Here is an 8,787-nt window from a genome sequence, read left to right on the forward strand (position 1 = left end):
GCATTAGCTTAGCTCAGCTAGCTTTTATTAGAATGTGTTGTTGTTGCATCTCGCCTAATTTTCTATTGAATTGAAGACGAATGTAGTCCATTGGCTGCTTTCCCCTCCGAGAACCTAAAAGAATGACGAGCAGAGACACCGACGGGCAGTTTGTTTGTCTGATGTTATCTGTGCGAGTACTTAAAGCGTCGTCTCTTTTCACACAAATCATTTCAGGTATTCTCTGATTGTACTTCTGTCAGCAGGTAATGGCCTCGCCGTTAAGCTCTTGCTTAATGTACAACGTAAAGCATGCTGGGACTCACCACAGGTCAGGCTCTCCACATGAAAACACACACATCTTCCACAGGTCTCCTCAGGCCTTTATTGACATATGAGGAAACTTAACTCTATCGTTCTCCGACCATGGACTTATTTATTCATACAGTCAGTTACACTCGAGTATTTATTTTGAGCTGAAATCAACATTATTTAAAATCAAAACCTTCATTAATAAGCACATTAAAAAAAAAATGTTTTTATTGTTTGCACATGCTTTTTCTTACCATTTAGAGTTTTTAGTTAATTTCAGCATTTTTCATGTTTGTGTCAGCAATGTATGTGTGTGTCTGTCTACACATGTATGCAGAGTGTGTGTGTGTGTTTGTATTAATAATCTATGCAGTGGAGCATTTTGTAATACGTGTGATGCATAATTCATTGGTAAGAGATGGGATGCTCTTTCATTAGTCAAACCAATAGGGATGCTGCCGTGCACACCTGTCATTACACTGCTCAGTGATTCACACTGTGTGTGTGTGTGTACCATTGTGAGTAGTATGCGATGTATATAATTTAACGTCTTTAACTACGCAATGGATATGAGAATAAAATGTAAATACATATAATTGCTGTTTGCTGCTGTGTTTATGATTTAACCTACTTACATATTTGATGTTAGGTCAGTGCTTTGCTCAGAGAGTCTCTGGGAACAAGGATTTAAATCCTGACACACACTGCTGAACAAAGACAGTGAACATGTTTGGGGCACCATTAGCAAAGTGTAACATTCAATCGAAACTTTTTAATGTCACACATTTACAGAACCTTCATTGTACTAAATGCAGTGTACATTTTAATTGAAATAATTAAACCACACATGTAAATGACTCTAAGTGATGAACTTAATTCTACAAAGAAAGTTATCAAACATGGCTGCCATCCCAAGGACAGAATTTGAAGATCATGGTTTGTGTTCAAATTGTAACGTAACAACATAACGTAACAACCGTAACTTGTGTAAATCAAGAACAACCGCCTTTTTCAGACTTTCTTACAAAATGTTATGTAAGAAGCATGACAACGTTACTTAACGGCATGAAGTCAAAGTTTGCTTTTGGTTTCACACGGGACACAAACTCAGCTCTCCTGGGTGAATGTCCTGTGTTTGTTGATTGATTAGGTTTAGGCAACACAACTACTTGGTTAAGGTCAGAAATAAGATCATGGTTTGTGTTAAAATAATATTGTAACAACGGAATAACCATAACAACCACTACAACGTACATAAAAAACAACTGCCCATGCAGACTTTCTTAAAGTCATGTAACAATCAAAAAGTCAACTTTAACTTTTGGTTTCACAGAGGACACTAACAGCGTTCTCCTGGGTGAAAGTCTGTGTTTTGTCACTCTCAAATATTTGACTGGGCAACGAGCCACTTCACTAATGCAACACTAGATGTTAAGTCATCTTTGCTTTATTTCAGACTTGCTAATTACCATTAATCAGCTTTGAACGAGATTTTTACTTGCTCCTGTCTGTCGCAAACATTTTCTTCCCTCTCGTTTTCTACCCTGTAGCACGTTATCTCTATTGTTTAGTCTGGCAGGAGTTGATGCTGAAGTCCATAACACTTTATCCATCAGTGGACTGTTTGCCAAAAGCTGCATATGCATTCATGTGGGTCCGTCACTGTGTGTTTGTGCCTTCATTTTGTATGTTGGGTGGGTCTCAAACAGTGAGGGAGTGTGAGAACATTGTGTGAACGTGTGTGTGTGTGTGTGTGTGTTTCATAACCGCAGGATTACCCTGTTGCCCTCTCTGCAAAAAGGCAAACAGGCAGGAGCTAAGTCCCACTTACTGAAGCACACACACACACACACACACACACACACACACACACACACACACACACACACACACACACACACACACACACACACACGCACACACACACACACATACATAGGCACACCACTATTATGTGTCTACAGTATGTGTGCCCTGTTTTTGGTCTTACTTTGTTTTTGATAAAAGGTTGAACAATCTATAGAAGTGTGCACTTAATGAATGTATGTTGACCCTGTACAGTGTATGTGTGTGCATCAAGATTCAGCAGGCGGCACATGCACAGCAGCAGTGTTTATTGTCCGCTCTTCTTAAAAGGGATGTGTGTACGTGTGCGTTGCATAAATGTCCCTCCTCATGTTTATTCATCAGCTGCTGAAACTTCACTGCAGCGTTCGACTAACTCTGCACACTTTGATCTCTGGATCGCTCAAACCGCTGAGTCAGGGAAAAACTAAGGACACACACACACACACACACGCACGAACACACTGCTGAATACAGACACTGAACACAAATACACACACTTACACACTGCACAGGCACTTACTGTAGACACATTTTAAAATTCCCACACACATCCATGTTAACAAGGGTCTGTTCAGACAAACATGGATGTTGTACAGCTCATACGAAATGTAGACACACATACGGGTGCATAAACACATAATATTTATTTTTTATTAATTCAACACACACACACACACACACACATTTTTGACATGCTAGTGGGATTGAGAAAGGGCAGTTTCTGTGTAGTGGCCTCTGCTGGATTTAGTTTCAGTGAAGGTTTGAATGGTAGTTCAGTCAGCAGGGTGGTCCGATCTAATGGCCTTGACCCAAGAGCAAGGAAAGCAGTTGCTGATGTTGACAACACTGATGTGTGCTTTTGTGTGGCTCTTTATTCGTGTAAATTCCTTGTGTGGTCCAAAAAACAGACTGGTGAAATGATGGATAGCATAGTTTGGGGTTTTAGTCAGAGAGATCGCTGAGTTAATTGGTTTCACTGATTGAGGTCTTGATTGAATAGAAGTGGCAGGGCACTGGGGATAAAGAAAGCTCGGTGTGTGTGTGTGTGTGTGTGTGTGTGTGTGTGTGTGTGTGTGTGTGTGTGTGTGTAAGGAAGTATGTAACTAGTGCTATGCTATTGGACTACAAGTGTCATAAGGGCGGTCAGTTGCCCTAATATGTGGATAATTATGCTGCTAGCAACACACTGCCATCTTTTCATTCAGTAGACATTAATTGTAAGGTTTGATTGTTTTTGTATCTGCAATCTCATCTTGTTCAAGTATTGGAATAAGTAAGATTTCATAAATTAAATAACATTGCAGTTTAAAAAAACACTTTGGGCATATACCTGATGGTGGCACAAGATGAAAGGTCAGAGGTCACCAAATGATTAAAAAATCATCCACTGTGAATAGGGAACGATGAGTATTCATTGGCCAGTATTTGATGAGATACCATTGATGTGTGGACAGTTAGACTGACATTGCCGTTCTTTCCCATGCACTGGCAGGACATCCTCAAACATACTGTAAGAGGTGTCTCTACAGAGACACTGATGTTTTTAGTCACATTTTGAGAGTCCCAAGCCTTCTTCTGTCTATTGAGTGTTTATTTCTAGCCTGTATGCCTCTGAGCCGTCTGAGTCAGCAAGAAGATATTAGCACTGATCTTTCTTTGCCAAACTCCTGAGGGTTCAGCCTCCTGAACTAAAAAGGAGAAAATATGGCCGTGGACGTGTGTGTGTTTAATGTAATGCACAACCCAATTTCTCCTTTGGCATTCATAAAGTTCCATTTTATCGTGTGGCTTTACATGCACGTGCGTGATTTTATTCTTTCATGTCTGAACAAGCTTTCAATTGTGTTTGTAGTCGGTGTAGCGTTACTGTTCTCCATGTGTCAGGTGAAACTCTACATGGAGATGAGCAGACCCTGGGGTTGTTTTTCCTCAATGAGTAGAGGTCGTGATGGGCCCCTGCCAGCTGCCACGGCAGGCCTCGTGTCATCAGCATTTTGGTGTGAGTTTCATCTGTCTTGGGATTCAGTGAAGGTGCCCGTCATGCTTGGCAAACACGGTAAAATACACTCTGCTTTTTCACAGGCACACTCGCATGCATACATGCTATAGTTGCTATATTGATTGTGATATTTGCGACATGCGCTTTATCTAAAGAATTACTTTATTTGCAAATAAGCAAGTATCTTGGAGGTCGTGGAATTGATGAGATATCATTGAGTTTTGCGATCCAAATATGGAAAGTCGGGGGATTTCATAAGTATCTGAGCAAATCAATGTATTTTGAATTCTTATGACACTACTTTATTGCTTATCTCACAGGAATAGTGTGATTTATGAGGTTTCATTGTAACAAAGTGGATAACAGTAATCCAGAAAACAGCAGCTGTGGCATTCTTTCTGAATGAATGTGCACGGAAAAGGACTTAATGGTCAATAGAAACATCCTTCCACAGAACATATGGTTGGGTTTAATGCTAATATGTGTTGCAGATGGATGGATGGTCTCTCATTTCTCCTGCAACATGCTCACTTGTTAATACCTTGCAGCACTGCTCAGGGTGTCAGCTGTAATGGGAAATACATATTGATACAGGACAGATTAATATAGTATCGCACTACAAAGACGTATCATTGAGAATTATCAATCTGCTCAAGTCTCTTTGTCCTTTTCAATGTTGTTTGTCCCTTCTAGATTATTATTTCACCCACATTTATAGGTTAAATTTGTGCTTGTATGTGCTGTTGTCACATCTGCTAACTTGTGCCTTCTACTTTACTCAAAAGTTCAGTCCTCAAAGTACTTTACATACCACAATAAGCAGTTAACAATAATAAGAGCAAGGGTCAAAACAATAGGACTCATGTAAAAGGAAAACATGAAAATATTGAGACTTTTGCAGTTAAACATGTGCCTCTGCCCAAGGAATATATTCACAAGAAACACATGGAAACAAGATGCTCGAAGAATATTTTCTCCTAAACCAGTCCACAGTTGAATACTTCGGGGCATTTAAGGATGATGATATTATTTTTTTCGATTCCTGGCACATTCTTCTGGAGCACTGGTCCATGTTTCTGAACGGTCCTCAGGCCCAGAGCGAAATCTGTCCAGTACTCTCTGTCCTGAGAGTGAAATCCTCCTGTTTTCTGTGTTTATTAAGGTATCAGCCTCTGTGTGTGAGTTTCAAAAAGAGACAGAAAGAAAGGGAGACAAATGAGGAACATAAAAAGAGATAATATCCCCTGAAGCAGCCTTTCCTGCAGCTTGTTTGTAATATTCTCAGCAGATGGATGCTTGTTTCACATTAAATAACAGGAGTTGTGTGTCAATCAGCTGCTCCAGCCAAAGTCTTTGTAGTGGTTTCATTGTGTGCGTGTGTGTGTGTTTATAGTCATCTGCTTTTGAAGGGTATTTTTGCAATTTGTTGCAGATTAAACTTTGGCAAATAGAAACATATCCAAACATTTTTGTTATTAAAATGTGCCTAGATTGTGGAGCCTTAACTGAACCTTTACAAGTTTCATGACATAAGAAATAACGATAACCTTTGGAAATATAAGTCACACTGAATCTATTCTAGTGTGTATCATGCCTGTTTGTTCAGATTTGACAGTTCAGATTTTTTTATGCAAGTTGAGGCAGTTGGGCATTGATAAGCAGCCAAATCAACAGGCCAAACAACAATAACTTCTCATTGCTTCTAGTGCACCTGCGTGCACCTGTCACTTTCACCTTAACCAGTATCTTTGCCTCACGTCTTTCACTGCGCACCCCTTCCTTAACTCTCCCGTGCCTCCCCAGGGTGCACTAACAGTTTGTAAACATCTGCTTTACTCTATTCAAGTCGGTTATTTGTCTTCAAGAGAAAAAAAAAATAGATCGATAAAATGTATTTTATTTCAGATTCCTATGACTCATCTCTGTTGTCTTATTTACTGTGTTCACTGTAGCAGATGTTTTATAACATAAATATTTTGGGTAAAATATGGAATAACAACAACAGCCTCAAAACCCTCAACCATTAGTCTTTCCAAACATTCAAAATGCCATGTGTCATCTGAAATGACCTGCACTCTGTCAACACTGGACATTCACAAATTGCCTTCCCAAATCTGCTTTTCCACCATCATCAAAATACCCTGCTTCCACTTTTTGCCCCAGAGTCAGCTGTTTCTTTCCCCAAACTGTTGTTTCTGGAACCCATGACCTTATCCTCCCATCTCTTCTTCCAGTCCTCGCTCCATCCATCACACCTTTCCTTCCTCTGTCAGGTCCGTGAGGCGTGAAGAGATTTACAGCTCACGAACACGGTTTACACCACTTCTATACACACGTCCATTCATGCCAGTGCCTGCCGGGTCTGCTTCTTGTGGTTTTCTACATGAAGAATGAAGAACACACCTTTATAATGTGATATGCCTCAATAGTAGCACTGAATAGGGGTGCTAATTGTTTTGTTCAATGTAAACGATTTTTTTATCTGCTCCAAGCACCGGTACCGTAACAGCATACATTAAAGAGCCAATGAAATGCCGTTGGGCAGGGGCACATTGTCGCCCGATGGCAGCGCTAAAGCATGTGTGTACTTTAGTGTAGAATCATATGGATACTTAATAGGCAAGACGGATGAGATCATTACCAGTTCAATCATGACACATGTAAACTGTTTGTGATTAGCATTTCAAATTTATGAGCAAATAAAAAATCAGTTCTCCTTTAATTGTCATGTCAGGATTTCTAGGCTCAGAGGAAACAGAAAAAAGTATGACATGAAATATAAAATGTGTCTCAGCATACTAAAAAAAAGAGAACTTACCTAGATGTACCGAGATTCGTTTACACAAACGTAATTACACTGCACATACCAGGTTATTTATCAATTCCGTGCTCCAACAGAAGTGACAGTTATTACTCCGAAGTGCATTACAGCTCTGAGGTTTCTGAAGAACCAGCCTTCTGAGAAGCTGTGGGGCACACAGCTGAATAACACAGCTGTGTGAGTGTTTTTCTGTGTGTCTGTGTGGGTGCTCGTATAGTTTCATACATTTTTCTGCATTACTTAATACAAGTACCTCATATGCCTGCCTGTTTGTGTGTGTGCGTTGTGTGTGTGAATCAATTGTCTTGATGTGTGGGGATTTAAAACAAATCGGTGGAATATTTTGTGACAATTGACAATTATGGATATTCCAAAGTGCTCCCACTGGTACTTCTAAAGTACCAGCATCTTGTTCAAATAATTTTCTCCTCCTCAGTTTGGAATTTACTGATGAAGATGGACCTTGTGCTTCTCCAATGTTTTGTCTTGGAGTTGTGTGTAACCTGTCACAGAGGACACAAGAAAAAGTTTTTAAAAAATGAACACAGTTTCTTCTTCTCGTGGTTAAGTCTTTGCACAAAACAAATCCACCTGTAGACCTCCAGGATGTAGCCAGACATGGTTGATTAGAGATTTATGACACAAGTGCAAAGCCTTAGTGAAGTGACTCATCCCTCATATGTGATCATGTTTTTAGACCGAGGCCTGGAGGTGAGAGGGCCTGCCAGAACCTGCCTCTCATCCCACACCCCATTGGACGGTGACCAGAGGTGGAGGGAAGGAGGCCCATTGGATGGATGGATGGATGGATGAGGGAAGAAAGCGAAAGAAGATAAAGTGATAGACAGCAAGAGAGCAGTGTTTGAGTGAGAGGCCTGGAGCTGTGATGAGATTGAATGACAGAAGAGGCAGCCATTTCTAGGTGAGGACAGATTAACTGAGGGGTTAAGTGAAAAGTCTTCACTCTTCATTTTCTCCATTCGCCTCTCAGCTTATTATCTAAAAGGCTGCAGATGTATGTGTCAGTTTCTCTGTCCCTCCTCCTACAAATCGTGCTCTCACTATGTCCTTTCCCTCTCAATTTAATTGAGTGACATTGCTCTTGTACTCCTCTTGCTTAGCTTTCTCCCTTTGACCGCCTCCTTCCCACACCGTCCCCCACAATTCACTTCCTTGTATTCCCCCATGACCTTTATCTGCAGATGACAAGCCCCAAGGTTCAATACTGGGGCCTCTTCTGTTCAACATCTACATGCTTCCACTAGCTCAGATTACGGAAAGCAACAAAGTGTGTTATCATAATTATGCAGACGACACACAAATCTACATAACTATGTCACCAGGGGACTATAATCCCATACAAGGGCTGGGTAACTGCATTGAACAAATCAACAACTGGATGTGCCAGAATTTTCTTCAATTAAACAAAGATAAAACAGAAGTAATTGTTTTCGGTACCAAGGACGAACAATTGAAAATCACCGCTCAGCTTCAGTCACTGATGTTAAAACCCACAAACCAAGCCAGAAATCTAGGTGTAGTTATGGATTCAGACCTCAACCTGAACAGCCATATCAAGGCAATTACAAAATCAGCCTACTATCACCTGAAGAATATATCAAGGATTAGAGGACTTATGTCTCAACAGGATTTGGAAAAACTTGTCCATGCATTTATCTTCAGCAGACTGGACTACTGTAACGGTGTGTTTACAGGTCTCTGTAAAATGTCCGTCAGAAAGCTGCAGCTGATTCAGAACGCTGCAGCTCGAGTCCTCACTAAGACCAGGAGGGTGGATCACATCACTCCAGTTCTTAGGTCTTTGCAC

This window comes from Melanostigma gelatinosum, assembly GCF_949748355.1.
Source record: "Melanostigma gelatinosum genome assembly, chromosome: 8".
NCBI classification, from domain to species: Eukaryota; Metazoa; Chordata; class Actinopteri; order Perciformes; family Zoarcidae; genus Melanostigma; species Melanostigma gelatinosum.